Genomic DNA, 21518 nt, shown 5'->3' on the forward strand with positions numbered 1-21518 from the left:
GTAAAAAAACCATTAGACAACAACTGTAATGAGCTTTTGAAAATAAGTAAAATAAAACTGCCTCATGTATATATGACAATCACTATTGAAGGAACATCAAACACCAGACTAGCACACAACTACAAGTGGCACACAAATTAAGAGATCACCCAGAATTAAGAATCACCTATCAGCACACAACTACAAGTGGCAAAAAAAATTAAGAGATCACACAGAATTAAGAATCACCTATCTCCCCTGAATCAACTAGATTTAAAACTTAATGTTCCTCTCATCGGCTCTACTACCAATACGAATCATAGTAAACAACATGATTAGTAACATTAATAAAGGGAGAAGTTTGAAAGACTAGCTTGGTAAAACAAAAAGTCATCCATTTTGTGACAAGAAACTTATTCTACAGTATCACTCTGCACAGAAAAGCACCGTCTGTTTTGCAATGTGGGGAGCATGTCAGTCCCAATTGGAGCTGGATTTCCAGCATACAACTTCCTTGCCCCGCCTGAAGCTGCTACACTACACTTGAAGAAGCGCCACCAGTTGACCAAGAAGTAGGATATAAGTTGGATCGGGCGGTCCAGATTGCATACCTAATTGAATCAGATGCATTCAGGCGGCACCGGTGGCTTTGGGGCTTGTCGCTGAGCTGGCTCCAGTGATCCTTGCTCCCCGGGAAGGCGTCCAAGAGATTTTCTTTGAGTCGGTGATTCCGTTTCTATCCTGGAAGACGTCGGTGGTGTTCTCTGGCGTCGGCTGGGCTCTGTCAGAGCTTTAGCGGCGCCGGGGAGTACTCGAGCTCGAATTCGGGAGGCTCGGCTTGACTTGGCGGTTCCATTGCTCTCCTCGAAGATGACGGTGGTGGTCTCTGGCGTCGACTGGAGCTGTGGCGGCGGCGGCGGCACCGCAAGAAATTGGAGCTCGGATTCGAGTGGTTTCGAGGGCTGCGGACTCGGGTCGAGGTGCGGTGGAGCGCCTCCACTTATGCAAGGATTGAGAGGCGGCGCGGGGCTACACGGCGAGGCGGTGCTCGGGCCGGACTCCGCCATGGAGGTGGACACTGGCTCGGGGTCAGGGATGACACGCCGGTCCGGGCGTCAGCGAGAGAGGGGGTATGGTTCAATGACGGGTGGGATCAAGGGCTGGTGTCATTGCTGACGTGCACGCTTGGGGACGGGCTCGGTCTTGCTGGCCATGGCCTGCTGGGTTGCAGCTGCGCGCGCAGCGCTCTTCACACCAGGCTCAAACCTAGCGAGCAGCGCAGTACATCCAGCCCGCCCATGACCCCACCCTTATCACCTCATCTTCTTTCCGCTAGGCAGAGTGTCTGCTGCCATTGCTGGCTTGTTGCTGCTGCGTTTCTGCGAGTGACAGAAATGGTGTTCACGCTGGTGGGAGCCTTCAAGGGCCTTTCCCTCGCGTCCTCCTCCTCCTTCCTCCGCGGCAATCGCGCGCGCTCCCCGGCGGCACCACCGGGGGCGTGGGCGTGGCGACAGTGCTGGCCCGCGAGCTGACCATCCAGATGGCGCACAAGAAGGGGGCCGGGAGCACCAAGAACGGCAGGGACTCCATGGGCCAGCGCCTCGGGGTCAAGATTTACGGCGACCATCTCGCCAAGCCCGGCGCCATTATCATCCGCCAGCGCGGCACCAAGGTCTCCCTCTCTGCCCCTGTCTAGCTGTACGCCCCGTTCATTCTCCCTCCTGCTTGCTCTGGGCTCCTGTCAGTGAGTAAGGTGCTTCTGACTGTTGCACAATGGTGAATTGCAATGAAATGCTAGTGCACAGAACTAAAAACTAAAAACTGTGCTTCACTACTTCGGAACATGAAACTGATTTTCAGTGCTAGGGGATTTGTGGAGATTGGATTGTGGGGAGACAAGGCTGTGTATGAGTCAATTGCAAGAAACCACCACATTCGTGGCTAGGTTTGCAGGAAACTACCAACTCATCAATCCGTTGCAAAAAACACCGTAAAATCTCTTAACCCGTTGCAAAAAGCACTGAACAGCCGTTTAGCCTCGTTTGATCTCTTTTCCGATAGGTGGGCCCCGAAAATGCTGATGTGGCATGACGGACAGGCAAACGGCGCCGTTAGGACCAATATGGTCAAGACGCTGCGCTAGTCTGTCCTTGTCAGACAGCCCCCCCCCCCCCGCGCGCGCCCCTGTCCTCTCTCTCGCCCCCCTGCTCGCTGCCGGTGATGGCCACCTCGCGTGGCAATGATGATGGCGGTGGCAGTGGTGCTGGCAATGCATCTGGTGGCATGGTGCTCCTGCAGATCCAACAGAGGTTTGCGGCAGTTCAAACCCATCTCAGGCTCCGCCTCTTCCACAGTTGTCGTCGCCATCTTACTGTGTTGAGTACGCGGCAGCGAGGGCATTCGCCAAGGCTGTCAAGGAAGATCCAGAGGGGAGCCATCACTACGCATCCTCCTTCGGCAGTGTCTCGTAAGTTTTCTCTTTCCGTACCCCGATTTGGCTTCTAGGGTTAGGGTTCTAAGTGTTTGTGATTCTAGGGTAAGGGTTCTAAGTGTTTGTGGTTCTAGGGTTATAGGATTATTGTTGTAGGTTGTTTATGTGGTCAGACATGTAAGTGAAGTGTTTATCTAGTTCTAGGGTTCTAAGTGTATGTAGTAGGCACCTAAACATTAACTGAAATTACTGAATGTTAAACTCAATTTCAACCTACTCACTTACATGAAATTACTGAATGTTAAACTCAATTTCAACATACTCAATTACTAAATTTACTGAATTTACAACTGAATTTTTAAATGAAAATGTTACTGAATTTATAACTGAATCCTGTATTGAATTGTTAAGTGAACAAATTACTTTAATTTTATTTTGGACTGAAACTATAACTAAAACTTTAACCGAAACTTTAACTGAATAGTTTACTGAAACTGTATTTTTAACTGAAACTGTATTTCTAACTGAAACTGTATTTTTAACCGAAACTTTAGTTAAATCTTTAAGTGAAACATTAACTGAATTGTTTATTCTAACTAAATATATAACTGGATCTTTAAATTTTAGCTGAATTTTTAACTGAAATTGTATTTTTAACTGAATCTTGAACTTTTAGCTGAATTGTTTACTTCATTAGAGGAGGAGAAGGCACTAGAGGAGGAGGAGGAGAAAGGGAGCAGCATAGGAGGAAGTAGCAGAGGAAGTAAAAGAAAGGGGCCAACGACAAGATCTCATGCTAGTTTTGGATGAGATTATTGAGGAAGATTGGTTTCCTTCGTCTGATGAGGAGAGCAACCCTGGTGACCTAAGTCAGGAGGACAATGATGGGGCTCAAATACCATGTGTGAAGCTTCTAGCTAATAGGAAGAGCAGGGCTAAAAATAAGAAGCCCGGAGTTTGGTATGATGAGCAAAGGGGGAACCCAGAAGAGCAATTTGTGAAGAAGCTTTGTTTCCTATATGTGACCCAGTTCAGGAGGGCACTTCTTAATTTTCACATCTCACATAATAGGAACCATGCCTTCCACAGGAACTATCCAGACAGGATTATAGCTGTCTGCAAATTTGAGAATTGTCCATTTTTCATTGCAGCTTCTCAGATAGCACATGAGAAGACATTCTATATAAAGAGAGTGAACTTGCACCACAGCTGCCCAATAGTAGGAGAGAGCACAAAAGTGACTGCTAAGTGGTTGGCACGTGAATGTGAGCAACAGTTGAGGACAGACCCCAACACACCTATCCAGACTATAATTTCAAGCTTGAAGCAAAAGCATGGAATAGAGGTATCTATACATATGGCCCATAGGGCAAGAAAGCTAGCTAAAAATGTAGTCCTAGGAGATCATAAGGCACAATATCATAGGATAAGGGATTGCCTAGAAGTTGTGCTAGAAACCAATCCAGGAAGTAGATGCATTGTCAGAACAAAGCATCTGAAACTACATCCCAACAAGAACCCAAGATTCCATGGCTTGTTCATCTGCCTCAATGCTTGCAAAGAGGGTTTCCTTAATGGTTGCAGACCATTCGTAGGTATGTGCACACCTACTAATTAACTAGTGACTCTACATTTGTATGTGCACACCCACTAATTTGTTGGTAATCTACTTGTGATCTTGTATGATAGGTGTTGATGGTTGCTTCATAAAGTTGACAACAGGGCAGCAAATCTTGGCTGCCTCTGGAAGAGATGGAAACAATAACATATTTCCCATTGCTTTTGCAATAGTGGACAAGGAAAACACAGCAAGCTGGTCTTGGTTTCTTACTCAATTAAAATATGCCATTGGTGGTGAGTCAGGCAAGTTTGGCTACTACACTATTATATCTGACAGGCAAAAGGTACTATTCTCTCTACTCCATTCATTGCTTGCATTGCTTATTAATTGTCTTTGTTTATTAATTTCATACATGGCATTGTTGTAGTATTCTCAAACTGTAGTTCATTCAAACAGGGCCTTCTTACAGCCATAAACAATGTATCCCCAATTGCAAACAAAGATTCTGCCTTAGACATATTTATCAGAACTTTCAAACAGCTGGTTTTAGAGGGGAAGAGTTGAAGAAATACATGTATCAGGCAAGTTATTCCTATACTGAGCATGGTTATGTAACAGCAATGGAAGGCATGAAAAAGGAGTGTAAGCCAGCTTGGAAATGGCTATCTAGGATACCAGAACATACATGGGCTAGGCATGCCATGGACAACAATTGCAAAACTGACTTGGTAGTTAACAATATAAGTGAAGTTTTTAACAAGATGATACTTGATGTCAGAGCCAAACCCATTAGAACTATGGTAGATGGGATTAGGACAAAGTTGTTAGTGAAGTTCAATGCAAATAGGACAAAGACTGAGACTGCTAAGTGGCAGATATGTCCAACATATGCTGAGAAGCTAGAGGAAGCAAAACATCATTCTAGGTTTTGTCAGTCTATCAAAGCTGGACCTGATCTCTTCCAGGTGACAAGTGGAGAAAGCACATATGTAGTTAACTTGTTGCTGAATACATGTGGTTGTAGGAAGTGGGACATGTGTGGAGTTCCTTGCAATCATGGTGTTTCTGCAATCAACAAGGCAAAACTACAGCCAGAAGATTTTGTTCATGATTTCTTCAAGAAACCAATGTATAAGGCAGCTTATAGTCCAATAGTTTTCCCTGTGCCTGTGCCTGATTTGTGGCGAAAGACTAGAACCCATGACATTGATCCACCAGTGTTCAAAGAAAAGCCAGGAAACAAAGAGACAAAGAGGAGAAAGAGCAGGTTTGAAAAGCCAGCTCCAAAGGATACATCTAGGATGGCAACTATCACTTGTCGCAATTGCAATAGGACTGGTCATAGATACACTAGTTGCAAGCAGGCTCTTAAACCAGCCCTAGCTATGAGAATGAACCAGCACCAGGTAACTACTGTTGTAGGTTTTTGTACAATTTCACATATCAGTTTCTAACATTTGTATGCTGTAATTGCAGGAAAACGGAAGAGATGATACACCCAGAACTGTATTTGCTACTGCTCCCATGCCACCAAGGAGAAGTGCTCCTTCTGCTGCTCAAACTACAGCTCCAGCTCCACCAGCTCCAAGGGCTCCAAGGGTAGCAAGGAGAGCTCCTTCTGCTCCTGCTTCAGCTCCCAGTGCACCAAGGAGAGCTCCTTCTGCTCCTGCTACAACTGCAGCTCCTCCTACTACAAGGGCAATAAAGAAAGCTAAAACTACAAGGACTACAACTTCTACTGCTGGTCCAAGTTCTTCTACTGCTAGTGCTAGTCCAAGTTCCTCTACTCTGCTGGGCCAAGAGGAAGAAACAAGTTCATCCCCCCTAAGAGTTGCAGGTAGTGGAAGAGTGAGGCAGCCATCCTTTAAGATGCCTGAGTGGTTCTACTGTTCTCAAGGGAGCAGGTGAAGTTGTGTTAATTTGTGGTGAGATGATGATGTTCAAAACATCCGCATTTTGGTTGTGATGACACCTTTCATGTAATGTACCTAGTGGACTTGTTGGGCTGTGATGAAAACTTGTGTTGCTTCTGGTTAGCTGTTGATGTTCTAAACATCTTTATTTTGGTTGTCATGAGTACTTTCATGTAAGGTACCTAGTGGACTTGTTGGGCTGTGATGAAAACTTGGAGTTGCTTCTGGTTAGCTGTTCATGTTCAAAACATCTTTATTATGGTTGATTACTTTCTGGTTAGTTGTGGCTCCTAGTTTTCTTATTGTTTGCTAATAAGTGTGATGAATGTGGTTACTACTGTGATCCAATATAACCTAATTTGATCATCTAGGTTGCCTCGACGTCGACGGTATCCAACATAACCTAATTTGATCATCTAGGGTGCCTCGACGTTGATGCTATCCAACATAACCTAATTTGATCATCTAGGGTGCCTTGACGTCGACGGTATCCAAGATAACCTAATTTGATCATCTAGGGTGCCTCGACGTCGACGGTATCCAACATAACCTAATCTGATCATCTAGGGTGCCCCGACGTCGACGGTATCCAAGATAACCTAATTTTATCATGTAGGGTGCCTCCACGTCGACGGTATCCAACATAACCTAATTTGATAATCTAGGGTGCCTCGACGTCGACGGTATCCAACATAACCTAATTTGATCATATAGGGTGCCTCGACGTCGACGGTATCCAAGATAACCTAATTTGATCATCTAGGGTGCCTCGACGTTGACGATATCCAACATAACCTAATTTAATCATCTAGGGTGCCTCGACGTGGACAGTATCCAAGATAACCTAATTTGATTATTTAGGGTGCCTCGACGTCGACGGTATCCAACATAACCTAATTTGATCATCTAGGGTGCCTCGATGTCGACGGTATCCAACATAACCTAATTTGATCATCTAGGGTGCCTCGACGTCGATGGTATCCAACATAACCTAATTTGATCATCTAGGGTGCCTCGACATCGACGGTATCCAACATATCCTCATTCCATCATTTAGGGTGCCATAGTTAACATCATGACATAGTTAACATCATGACACCATAGTTAACATCATACTTAACAACTCTAGTCACTAACATAGTTAACATCATGACACCATAGTTAACATCATACTTAACAACTCTAGTCACTAACATAGTTAACATCATGACACCATAGTTAACATCATACTTAACAACATAGTTAACATCATGACACCATAGTTCAAAGCTTACAAGACATAGTTCAAGGCTACACCCTACTTCAAATACTACAAACTACCACTGGTTCACACATTACAAGCCATAGTTCAATGCTTGAAACTTAAGATAATGACCCACATGGTCAGATTACAAATCACTCTTCATCACAAATATCCTTGATGTCCTTCAGCTTTCTCTTGTTCTTGTCACTAGCTTTGACAAGATCAGCAATGTGAAACTCCAAATTCCTCCTCTCCGTGCTCAACTTTTCCTTCTCCTTCAAATGAGCAAACTTCAGATTCCTAATCACATTACATTGGGCAACATGAATGCTCTTAAACTGGTCAACCTTTTGCTTCAGTTCTTTGTTCTCAGCATCCATTGCACCCAGCTGTTCCTTCAAAGCTGACATTTTGTTGTCCAAAGGAGGAGTGATCTCCTCATGTTCACCTTGTTGGACTTCATTTTCCTTGGGAATATTGTCCTGGGTATCAAGTAGGTTGTTCACATCCTCAACAAGCTTCTCATAAGTCTCATGTAGCTTGTTCTTCTGTGATATGAGATTGTGGAAAAGTGATGAATGTTCCAGACATGCCATCCTATTAGCACGCTGGCAATCCTCATACATAAGCCATAGTTTGTGAAGAGCATTCTGCAGATGCTCTGGCCACTCCTCATCTACCCACTAAACAACACCACAACTGCTTGCTTCCTGCAAAACAACAAGTACAAATGCATTTACTTCCTTTTTCACTTCACTTCTATTCAGTCCAATTCAAAACAACTATAGTATACTGCACATGCACAATTCAGCTCAATTCTAAATTTATATCTAAATTTTTAACAGCATAGTACACTGAATTTACTTCATTAATACCTTAATTTTTAACAGCAGAATACAATTCAGTTCAATTCATTTACTTCATTTATATCTATGAACAATGAACATCACTCAGTGACTCAGTCACTATGGTACGGTACATGACAATACCTTTAACTAAACTACTAGGTGAACAGTGAACATGAACAATGAACAGTGAACAAGAACAATGAATAGTGCATATGAACAATTTATAATTTCTATACAAAATAAGCAAACTATAGATTTTTGCTAGCACTCACATCAAGTCCACATGCAATGACCTCCTCCAAGTGCTAATCCCTTCGAAGCAAACATGCCTCTTTGACGGGTGGCCATGCTCACACATCACCATCACCTCATCGTCAACACCAGAGTAGTTCAGGTCCTTGATTGTAGCCGAGATCTATATCAACAACAGAAATGCACAAAATCCATCTCACGAGTTCAACGAGCAGGAAAAACAAAATCCCCAAATCGAAACCCTAGCTCAAAGAACCATATGGAAGCAGTACAAATCGCTGACCTTGATAGGGGAGCCGCCTGAAGAGTACTCGTAGCCTGATTCCTCACTGGCGTCGCTCCACGAACCCATGGCGGACGGCGGCGAGCTGGCTTCTCACCGACGGCGACCAGAGCCAGAGAGAGAGGGGAAGACAGAGGATAGGGGCGAGAGAGAGAGAGAGAGGACGCGGGGGATCTGTCTGGCGAGCACCGACAGGACCGACCGGCGCGGCGTCTTGACCGTTTTGGTCCTAACAGCGCCGCTTGCCTGTCCGTCATGCCACATCAGTGTTTTCGGGGCCCACCTGTAGGAAAAGGGATCAACCGAGGCTAAACGGTTGTTCAGTGCTTTTTGCAACAGGTTAAGAGATTTAACGGTGTTTTTTGCAACGGATTAATGAGTTGGTAGTTTCCTACAAACCTAGCCTGGTGGTTTCTTGCAATTGACTCGCTGTGTATACTACATGGCAGGGAATGATAGGGATTAGATTAGGTATGCTTGTCATCGGCATTGCGGCGCTCAACTGTTCCTGCTGGCTCTGGTATTGTCCACATTTTCAGTTTTTTCTGTCAGACAAAAGTACGTACGTACTTGTTCAGAGTATAATGTTTGGTCCCTGTTTTAGGTGTATACTACTGCAAGCTCCATTCATTCATTTGAAAAGGAACTGGCACATGTGATCTGTAGTCACTAGTCAGCTAATCATTTTGCAGGTATGCATCATCTTGGTTGAATGCTTACTTCATACATGTGAATGGCATGACTATGTTGTGATAAATTGGCAATGACCATGTTGTGAGTGGCATGACTATTCATTCATTTAGATAAAACACATGGCGATGACCATGTTGTAAATACCATCTTAGAGGTAATTGCTACTCCCTCCGATCAGAAAAAAGTGTACCAGCTTTAAAAGCGTAAAACTGGACACTTTTTTCCGATTGGAGGGAGTACATCACTCTTTACATGGCCACATGCAGTACAATCTTGCAAGTATGGTGGCCTCTAGTTACGCTCTTTCAGAAGCCGTGGGTGCCGATATCCACCAAGTCTAAATTCTAAAAGGGCAGACAATAGTACTTTCAGAGCGCATAGTACTTCTGTAATAAATTGGCTTTATGCATCATCGATGCAGAGCCAGGGTGATAAAGCTTCCACTTTCTAGAAAAAAGAATTACATTCTTCAGAAGCAATGGGCACTGATATCTACCAAGTCTAAATTCTGCAAGGGCAGAAAAGAAGGGAGTACTTTCTTTGTACATAGTAATTTTATCTGTTCCGAGTGATCACTCAGCGTGCAAATGCAATTTCCTTCCCAACGTCATCGAACGTTAAGCGGCGGACCCTATGGGTTCAAGAACTAGGTAGACATGATCGAGACACATCTCCGTTCAATAACCAATAGCGAAACCTGGATGCTCATATTGGTTCCCACATATTCTACGAAGATCTTTATCGGTCGAACCGCAATGTCAACATATGTTATTCCCTTTGTCATCGGTATGTTACTTGCTCAAGATTCGATCGTCGGTATCTTCATACCTAGTTCAATCTCGTTACTGGCAAGTCTCTTTACTCGTTCCGTAGTGCATCATCTCATAACTAACTCATTAGTCACATTGCTTGCAAGGCTAAATATGATGTGCATTACCGATAGGGCCCAGAGATACCTCTCCGATACTCAGAGTGACAAATCCTAATCTCGATCTATTCCAACCCAACAAACACCTTTGGAGATACCTGTAGAGCATCTTTATAATCACCCAGTTATGTTGTGATGTTTGATAGCACACAAGGCATTCCTCCGGTGTCCGGGAGTTGCATAATCTCATAGTCGGAGGAATATATATTTGACACGAAGAAAGTAGTAGTAATAAAACTGAACGATCATTATGCTAAGCTAACGGATGGGTCTTGTCCATCACAACATTCCACTAATGATGTGATCCCGTTTATCAAATGACAACTCATGTCCATGGCTAGGAAACTTAACCATCTTTGATCAATGAGCTAGTCTGGTAGGGGCATACTAGGGACACGTTGTTTTGTCTATGTATTCACACATGTATCAAGTTTCCGGTTAATACAATTCTAGCATGAATAATAAACATTTATCATGAATAAGCAAATATAAAATAACAACTTTATTATTGCCTCTAGGGCATATTTCCTTCAGTCTCCCACTTGCACTAGAGTCAAAATCTAGATTACATTGTAATGAATCTAACACCCATGCAGTCTTGGTGTTGATCATGTTTTGCTTGTGGAAGAGGCTTAGTCAATGGGTTTGTAACATTCAGATCCGTATGTATTTTGCAAATCTCAATGTCTCCCTCCTTGACCAAATCTCGGATGGAGTTGAAGCATCTGTTGATGTGCTTGGTCTTTTTGTGAAATCTGGATTCCTTCGCCAAGGCAATTGCTCCAGTATTGTCACAAACCATTTTCATTGGACCCGATGCACTACGTATTACACCTAGATCGGATATGAACTCCTTCATCTAGACTCCTTCGTTTGCTGCTTCCAAAGCATCTATGTAATCCACTTCACACGTAGATCCCGCCACGACGCTCTGCTTGGAACTGCACCAACTGACAGCTCCACCATTCAATAAAAATACGTATCCAGATTGTGAGTTAGAGTCATTCAGATCAGTGTCAAAGCTAGCGTCGACGTAACCACTTGCGAGCAGCTCTTTGTCACCTCCATAAACGAGAAACATATCCCTAGTCCTTTTTAGGTACTTCAGGATGTTCTTGACCGCTGTCTAGTGATCCACTCCTGGATTACTTTGGTACCTCCCTGCTAAACTTATAGCAAGGCACACATCAGGTCTGGTACACAACATGGCATACATGATAGAACCTATGGCGGAGGCATAGGGAATGACTTTCATTTTCTCTCTATCTTCTGCATAGGTCGGGCATTAAGTCTGACTCAACTTCACACCTTTTAGCACAGGCAAGAACTCTTTCTTTGACTGATCCATTTTGAACTTCTTCAAAACTTTATCAAGGTATGTGCTTTGTGAAAGTCCTATCAAACATCTTGATCTATTTCTATAGATCTTGATGCCCAATATATAAGCACCTTCACCGAGGTCTTTCATTGAAAAACTCTTGTTCAAGTATCCTTTTATGCTATTTAGAAATTCTACATAATTTCCAATAAACAATATGTCATCCACATATAATATTAGAAATGCTATAGAGCTCCCACTCACTTTCTTGTAAATACAGGCTTCTCCAAAAGTATGTATAAAACCATATGCTTTGATCACACTATCAAAGCGTTTATTCCAACTCCGAGAGGCTTGCACCAGTACATAAATGGATCGCTGGAGCTTACACACTTTGTTAGCACCTTTAGGATCGACAAAACCTGTTGGTTGCATCATATAATACTCTTCTTTAAGAAATCTATTAAGGAATGCAATTTTGACATCCATTTGCCAGATTTCATAATCATAAAATGCGGTAATTGCTAACATGATTCAGACAGACTTATGCATCGCTACGGGTGAGAAAGTCTCATCGTAGTCAACTCCTTGAACTTGTCAAAAACATTTTGCAACAAGTCGAGATTTATAGGCAGTGACATTACCGTCAGAGTCAGTATTCTTCTTGAAGATCTATTTATTCTCTATGGGTCGCCGATCATCAGGGCAGATCCACCAAATTCCACACTTTGTTCTCATACATGGATCGTATCTCAGATTTCATGGCCTCAAGCCATTTATCAGAATCTGGGCTCATCATAGCTTCTTCATAGTTCATAGGTTCATCATGGTGATACGTCTCCAATGTATCTATAATTTTTGACTATTTCATGTTGTTTTATTATCAATCTTGGATGTTTTATAATCATTATATAGTCATTTTATATCATTTTTGGTACTAACCTATTGACATAGTGCGAAGTGCCAGTTGTTGTTTTCTTCATGTTTTTTACATCGCAGGAAATCAATATCTGAAGGGGTCCAAATACCACGCCAATTTACGATGATTTTTTATGCGCCAGAAGGAACACAACGGGCCTAGGTTGCACCTGGGGGAGTCCCGAGGAGGGGACAACCCACATGGGCGCGCCAGGAGGCCTAGGCATGCCCAGGTGGGTTGTGCCCACCTCGGGTGCCCCCTGGACCAGCTCCTTTCTCTATAAATACCCTAATATTCCAGAAACCCTAGAGGAGTCGACGAAATATTCATCCAGCAGCCGCAGAGTTCAGAACCACCAGATCCAATCTAGACACCATCACGGAGGGGTTCACCACTTTCCATTGGTGCCTCTCTGATGATGCGTGAGTAGTTCTTTGTAGACCTTCGGGTTCGTAATTAGTAGCTAGATGGCTTTCTCTCTCTCGCTGAATTCTCGATACAATGGTCTCTTGGAGATCCATATGATGTAACTCTTTTTGCAGTGTGTTTGTTGGGATCCGACGAACTTCGAGTTTATGTGATGAATTGAGTTTTCCCTTTGAGTTTTCGTTGTTTTCGGATTGAATACTTTTATGATTTGAGAACACTTGATATATGTCTTGCAATTGAATGCTCGTGGTGACAATGGGGTATCGTATTAATTCACTTGATATACGTTTTGGCACTCAACTCACAGATTCCCAAACGTTGGGGTAATCTATGCATAGGGGTTGATGCACGTTCTTGTCTTTGTATCTCCGGTAGAAACCTTGGGCACTCTTTATAGTTCTTTGTGTGGATTGAGTATTATGAATATGAATTTGCTTTGGTGTTATTCTAGTACAAACTCTAGGATAGATCGAGCGGAAAAAAATAGCTTTGTGTTATTTTAGTACGAACTCTTAAATAGATCGCACAGAAAGAATAGCTTTGAGGTGGTTTCGTACCCTACAAACAATTTCGTCTTATGTTCTTCGCTAGATAGGAACTTTGGAGTGATTCTTCATTGTCATAATTATTTGAAGTTCTATCAATTGCCCAACAGTAATTTGTTCACCCACCATTTGCTATTTTTCTCGAGAGAAGCCGCTAGTGAAACCTATGGCCCCCGGGTCTTCTTTCTCATATATTTGCCTTGCGATCTGCTTTTTCCCTGCGGTTATTTTCAGATCTATTAAACCAAAAAAAATACAAAAATACCTTGCTGCAATTTATTTATTCCGCGATCTATTTATCCCATCTACAAATTTACCTCACGTCCTTTGCCTATCTTGAGGCGCCGTACCCCGAAAGGGATTGACAACCCCTTTAACACGTCGGGTTGCGAGGTGTTCTTCTTTATGTGCAGGGGCTGTTTATGCTGTGTTGCTTGGTTCTCCTACTGGTTCGATAACCTTGGTTTCATATCTGAGGGAAATACCTACCGCCGCTATGCTGCATGATCCCTTCCTCTTTGGGGAAATACCGATGTAGCTTCAAGCGACATCAAAAGGAATTTCTAGCGCTGTTGCCGGGGAGGATCTTCAACATAACCAGGTTCCTAATCACAAATCTCATCTCCTTACAATTTACATTATTCACCATTTGCCTCTCATTTTCCTCTCCCCCACTTCACAAAAAATTGTCGTTTTATTCGCCCTCTTTTTCGTTCGCCGTTTTCTCGCCAGATCTCATGTTTGCTTTTTTTGCCATGTGCCTTCTATTTGCTTGCATCTTTTCTTGCTAAATATATCTTGATATGGATCCTTATCCACTTGCTAATCTTTTTAAGAGATCCAATTACATGAACAAATTGCTAGTGATTTGAGTAAACTAGAAGTTTTGCTTGAGATTCGTGAATCTGAAAATTGTGATGAAGAAATTTATGAAGTGATTCATGATAGCTCTTTGAACGAAAAACATGATTGCAATGATTTTACTAGAAATTCTATTAATGTCAATTGTGCTAATAATATGCAAAACCCCAAGCTTGGGGATGCTAATTTTGCTATGACCACTACTTATTGCAATGATCATGATTGGGGTGATTCTTCATATGATCTTGAAAATTTATTTAAGCCCCGTGATGAATATGAGATTGATAATAGTGTTTGCAATAATATTGAAAGTGGGTTTGCAAGAGTGTCAACTTTAGATCCCACTACTTTGGAGAATGTTCAATCGTATGAAATTTTTGATAAAAGTGGGTTTGGAGAGGTCATGACTTTAGTTAATGTTAATCCCACTATTTTGGAAGAGTGTCAACTTTGCATGCATGTGGATCATGTAGAAAATATGTTATGTGATAGCTATATTATTGAATTTGAATATGATCCCACATATAATTATTATGAGAGAGGGAAATATGGTTGTGTAAATCTTCATGTCACTAAGTTACTTCTCTTCATGTTGAGATTGCTATTGTTTCTTTCTTCTTCCTTGCATATGCTAGATCTTGCTTGTCTTGCTAATTTGTTTTCCTATAAAATTCCTATGCGTAGGAAGTATGTTAGACTTAAATTTGTTTGTGATATGCTACATGATGCTCTCTTCGTATTTCAATTACTATCTTTTATGTGGGCATCATTGAAATATTATGCCTAGCTAGGGGTGTAAAATGATAGCGCTTGTTGGGAGGCAACCTAATGAATAAAATTTATTTTTGCTTTTTGCTTTCTGTTTGAGTGTTAACACAATTATGCTACTGTTATGATTGTGTTTTTGTGTGTTTTAATTAGTGTTTGTGCCAAGTAAAGCCTTTAGGATCTTCCGGGGTGATAGTTGTTTGATCTTGCTGAAAAAGACAGAAACTTTCTGCTCACAAAAATAATTATCATAATCACAGAAAAGAGCTTTTGACCTGATTCTTTTTGCAGAAGATTAATACACAAATTATTATGGTCTTCCTAATTTGATATAATATTTGGAGTTACAGAAGTATTCTAAGTTCCAGATTACTACAGACTATTCTGTTTTGACAGGTTCTGTTTTCTTTGTGTTGTGTGCTTATTTTGATGGCTCTATGGTTTTCTTTGATGAGTTTTTGCCATAGAAAAGTTGGAATACAGTAGATATAATACAAAAACAAAATAAGAATTGGTTTTACACAAAATTTATAGTATTGGCTTGCTTTCTTTTGCTAACGGATCTCACAAGGGTTTTGTTGAGTTTTGTGTGATTGAAGTTTTCAAGTTTTGGATTATCTTATGATGGATGAAAGAAGGATAGAAGATCCTAAGATTGGGGATGCCCCGGCATCCCAATCTATTATCCAAGAATGAACAACCAACTAAACTTGGGGATGCCCCTGAGTGGCATCCCCTCTTTCTTCTAACGACCATCGGTATTTTACTCGAGGTTATATTTTTATTCATCACATGATATGTGTTTTGCTTGGAGAGTCTTGTATGATATGTGTATTTGCTTGTTTTATTTTGTGTTTTAAGTCGTAAATCCTTGCTGGACACACCTATTTGAGAGAGCCAAAGTTATGTCATGACTTGTTAGAATTGCTCTCTATTCTGCACTTAAATTTTTATGAGCAATGGACTTGCTCTAGTGCTTCACTTATATCTTTTTGAGCACGGTGTGCTTAGTATTTTTGAAGAAATGCTCTATTGCTTCACTTAGATTTATTTGAGAGTTAGTAAAATTTGGAATAAATTCTCTCTTGCTTCACTTAAATTATTTTGCGAGAAAGAAAATATGTTATGCTCATGAACTTCACTTATATTTGTTTGAGCTTATGAAAAGAAACACATGAAAATTAGTCCCAAAGTGATAGATATCCAAGATGGATAAAGAAAGAAAGAAAATATATGTCATGAAGATCATTGGAAAAAATAAACTTGATTCTTAGTAATAGTTTTGAGATATGATGATGTGATATGTGAGTCATGTTGGTGAGTAATTGTGCTCTAGTAAGAATATTGGTGCCCACTTCTCATTTCTCAACACCTGCTTCTCTTCTCTTTCCTTAAGTATAAGAGGGATAGGTACTTATTCCTGGCCAGCGGTATCAGTTTGTGATTCCCTATGCATGCACGAAAGTCAATAATCATGCAATGAAAATTATATCCTACTTGTGGTGCATTATTCGGTGTTAATTATGCTTAATGCTTGCTTATGAGATTATTCGTTTCTTGGTTGGTCGCTTCTCAATCTTTTTGCTAGCCTTCATTTTGCACCAAGTATGACTTCTACTTGTGCATCCGAAATCCTTTAAACCAGTTTTGCCACATGAGTCCACTATATCTACCTATATGCGGTATTCTTTTGCCGTTCTAAGCAAATTTGCATGTGCCATCTCTAATTTTCAAAATGAACTTCTCTTTTGTGTGGTTGTTTTGCTCGTGAAACGGTAACGGGTAGCTAATTTTTTCCATGCTAGATGTGTTATTCTCACGATGAGTGTTTATTCACTTGTCATTGCATGAGAGTAAGGCAAAGGTATTAGGGATGCCTAGTCCCGAAATGCAAAAATGAATTTAATTTATGTTGTCAGATAATAAATTCCTTGGAAAGTGTTGGTATGGAGGGCACCCGTGGATACGACTAGACATGGAAAGTGAAAGTTATGGTGGAAAAAGGAATAAACTTTATTTTCTGTTTGGGAACCGCCTACGATATATCTAGCATGGAAAGTGTTGGGATGCTCCAAGTCATTTTCGTTGGTGGGATGGATACACCTCCCAAAATGTTTTTATCTCTAATTTTTCTCTTTGAGCTCTGACACCTCTACAAATCCCTACTTCCCTCCATGAAGGGCCTTTCTTTTACTTTATGCAATTTTTATTTTTGAAATTGAGTCTCCATCCTCTCTTATAAAAGCACCAACTAGGGGACAATATGATCATACTTAAGTATTGTGTGTAGCTAATATTCGAGTGTGTTTCATGAATGGATCAATGTATGAGCATGATGGGCTAGGGATAACTTGTTTTAGCATTGATATTTTGAAAGACATGGTTGCTTATTGATATGCTTAAGTATCTAAATTATTATGTCAAAACTAGACCATTGCTTTGAATCACATAAAAGTCCAAATGTCCATGCTTTGAAGAAAAGAATATGATATGACATGATAAACAACACTCCACATCAAAAATTCTGTTTTATCACTTACCTACTCGAGGACGAGCAGGAGTTAAGCTTGGGGATGCTGATACGTCTCCAACGTATCTATTATTTTTTGACTATTTCGTGATGTTTTATTATCAATCTTGGATGTTTTATAATCATTATATAGTCATTTTATATCATTTTTTGCTACTAACCTATTGACATAGTGCCAAATGCCTATTGCTGTTTTCTGCATGCTTTTTACATCGCAAGAAATCAATATCAAAAGGGGTCCAAATACCACGCCAATTTACGATGATTTTTTATGGGCCAGAAGGAACACAACGGGCCTTGGTTGCACCTGGGGGGAGTCCCGAGGAGGGGATAACCTACACTTTGCTAGCGCGCCCAGGTGGGTTGTCCCCTCCTCGAGGTGGGCACAACCATGGACCGACACTTTGCTCTATAAATACCCCAATATTCCAGAAACCCTAGAGGAGTCGACGAAATATTCATCCAGCCGCCGCAGAGTCCAGAACCACTAGATCTAATCTAGACACCATCACGGAGGGGTTCACCACTTCCATTGGTGCCTTTCCGATGATGCGTGAGTAGTTCTTTGTAGACCTTCGGGTCCGTAGTTAGTAGCTAGATGGCTTTCTCTCTCTCACTGAATTCTCAATACAATGGTCTCTTGGAGATCCATATGATGTAATTCGTTTTGCGGTGTGTTTGTTGGGATCCGACGAACTTTGAGTTTATGTGACGAACTGAGTTTTCCCTTTGAGTTTTCATATTTATCGGATTGAATACTAGTATGATTCGAGAACACTTGATATATGTCTTGCAATTGAATACTTGACAATGGGGTATCATATTGATTCACTTGGTATATGTTTTGGCACTGAACTTGCGGATTCCCGAACGTTGGGGTAATCTATGCATAGGGGTTGATGCATGTTCTTGTCTTTGTAGATAGGAACTTTGGAGTAATTCTTCATCATCATAATTATTTGAAGTTCTATCAATTGCCCAATAGTAATTTGTTCACCCACCGTTTGCTATTTTTCTCGAGAGAAGCCACTAGTGAAACTTACGCCCCCTCGGTCTTCTTTCTCATATATTTGCCTTGCGATCTACTTTTTCCTCGCGGTTATTTTCAGATCTATTAAACCAAAAAAATACAAAAATACCTTGCTGCAATTTATTTATTCCATAATCTATTTATCCCATCTACAAATTTACCTCACGTCCTTTGCATATCTTGAGGCACTGTACCCCGAAAGGGATTGACAACCCCTTGAACACGTCGGGTTGCAAGGTGTTATCCTTTGTGTGCAGGGGCTGTTTACGTTGTGTTGCTTGGTTCTCCTACTGGTTCGATAACCTTAGTTTCATATCTGAGGGAAATACCTATCGCCGCTGTTGGAGGATCGAAAGTATGTCTAGAGGGGGGGTGATTAGACTACTTGACCAAATAAAAATCTAGCCTTTTCCCAATTTTAGTTCTTGGCAGATTTTAGTAACTAGGCACAAGTCAAGCAATCAACCTACACATGCAATTCTAAGAGTATAGCAGAGGAATGTAAAACAATTGCATATGTAAAGGGAGGAGTTTGAGGAGGCAAACGCAATGTTTACACGGAGATTTTTTATCCGTGGTTCCGATAGGTGGTGCTATCATACATCCACGTTGATGGAGACTTCAACCCACGAAGGGTAATGGTTGCGCGAGTCCACGGAGGGCTCCACCCACGAAGGGTTCACAAAGAAGCAACCTTGTCTATCCCACCATGGCTGTCGCCCATGAAGGACTTGCCTCACTAGGGTAGATCTTCACGAAGTAGGCGATCTCCTTGCCCTTACAAACTCCTTGGTTCAACTCCACAATCTTGACGGAGGCTCCCAAGTGACACCTAGCCAATCTAGGAGACACCACTCTCCAAGAAGTAACAAATGGTGTGTTGATGATGAACTCCTTGCTCTTGTGCTTCAAATGATAGTCTCCCCAACACTCAACTCTCTCTCACAGGATTTGGAATTGGTGGAAAGAATATTTGAGTGGAAAGCAACTTGGGGAAGGCTAGAGATCAATATTTATGTGGTAGGAATGGAATATCTTGACCTCAACAAAAGTGTAGGTGGTTCTCTCTCAGAAAATATATGTTGGAAGTGTAGGCATGTTCTGATGGCTCTCTCTACGAATGAAGAGTGGGTGGAGGGGTATATATAGCCTCCACACAAAATCTAACCTTTACACACAATTTACCAAACTCGGTGGGACCGAATCGTGAAACTCGGTCAGACCGATTTAGTTCATAATGTGACCGTTAGGAATTTTGGTGGGATCGACACGTCAATTCGGTGGGACCGATATCGTTAGGGTTAGGGCATAACGTAATCTCGGTGAGACCAATTACACAAACTCGGCGAGACCGATTTTGGTAATAGACAAACAGAGAGTTGCTCAGGCAAACTCGGTGGGACCGATTCGCTCATCTCGGTTGGACCGAAACATTACGAAAGGGAAACAGAGAGTTTGCATTGCAATCTCGGTGGGACCGATCGCTCATCTCGGTTTGTCCGAAACGTTACGAAGGGAAACAGAGAGATTACAATCCCATCTCGGTGAGACCGAGATCCCTATCGATGAGACCGAAAAGACTAGGGTTTCTAGCAATGGCTATGTCAACTGAACTCGGTGGCGCCAGATAGAAGGTTTCGGTAGGGCCGAGTTTGTCTTTTGGTTTGGGACATATGTGGATGTGAGAAAGTAGTTGATGGTTATTGGAGCATATCACTAAGCACTTTGAGCAAGAAACTCATTAAGCAACACCTCACCCCCTCTTGATAGTATTGACTTTTCCTATGGACTCAATGTGATCTTGGATCACTAAAATGAAAAATGTAGAGTCTTGTGCTTTGAGCTTGAGCCAATCCTTTTGTCCTAGCATTTTGAGGGGTCCATGTTTCTCATCCATGCCATGCCAAACATTGAGCTTTCCTGAAATATTTATCTTGAAATAGCATTAGCTCAATGAGCTATATGTTGTTGGGAATTACCAAAACCACCCAGGGATAGTTGCACTTTCAATCTCCCCCTTTTTGGTAATTGATGACAACATATAGATCAAAGCTTCGACAAATGATAATAAGATTGAAAAACATCATCATTTTGAGAGGTATGTGATAAGCAAGAGCCCCCCCCCCTAAATTTGTGCATTATTTAAAGTTTGCTTTGGACTGTAAATGCACAATGTGTTAGGATCATGGGTCACTCTTCCATGTCACATACATCTTGGTGGAGCGCTCAAAATGATAAGAATTGAACACATGCACTCATCACCAAGCAAAGTGAATGATCATATAAGGATATAAGATATAATATCATCCAACAAGCATTAAGGTAGCATATGATCAAACACATGATCATCCAAGTAAACAAGTAGCTCACAAAAGGACATAAAGTATCAAGCACACAACCAAGAAGTTCAACCAAAAGCAAGAGAGATAAAAAGCAACACTCTCTCTCGAAGCCTATGATCTATACATTTTCTCCCCCTTTGGCAACAAGTTACCAAAAAGTTCAAAGAATGCATAGTGCTAAATGACTCTCAGGCTTGGTCTTCATGAGGTGGTGTAGAGATGACTCCAAGGACGAAAGCATCTGTTGATGTAGCTGGAGCTGGTGGAGTGGATGCTGGAGCAGGTGGCACTGAAGCTGTAGCTATTGGTGCAGATGTTGTAGCTCTAGTATCTATGACTGACACTGCAGCAGATCTCTATCCTTTGGGCACTCTAGCAAAAGCATCTGTAGTAGACTTGCCCTTCTTCTCCTCCACTTCCTCCTGAAGTTGCTCAACTGGAGTTTGGATCTCAGTTACCTTGACATCAAGAGCATAGAATTTCTGTTCAATGATCCTCTCCAAACTCTCCTGGTTTTGAGTTAGGGTGGCCAAGCCCTTCTCAATTCTCAAGGTGGAGGCAATCATATAGCCAAGCTGATCTTGCTTGCTCTTCAGGAATACTTGAGATGCCTCTTCAGCAGTTGGCATCTTTGCAGCTTTCCCT

The 21518-nt window shown here is 41.7% G+C and overlaps 1 pseudogene; it reads left to right on the top strand.

Annotated features, from left to right (window-relative positions):
* The first annotated feature begins 1373 nt into the window (after positions 1-1373).
* Positions 1374-1675, top strand: LOC123158249 (50S ribosomal protein L27, chloroplastic-like; annotated as a pseudogene).
* The last annotated feature ends 19843 nt before the right edge of the window (positions 1676-21518 follow it).

This window comes from Triticum aestivum, chromosome 7B (genome assembly GCF_018294505.1).
Source record: "Triticum aestivum cultivar Chinese Spring chromosome 7B, IWGSC CS RefSeq v2.1, whole genome shotgun sequence".
Lineage (NCBI taxonomy): Eukaryota > Viridiplantae > Streptophyta > Magnoliopsida > Poales > Poaceae > Triticum > Triticum aestivum.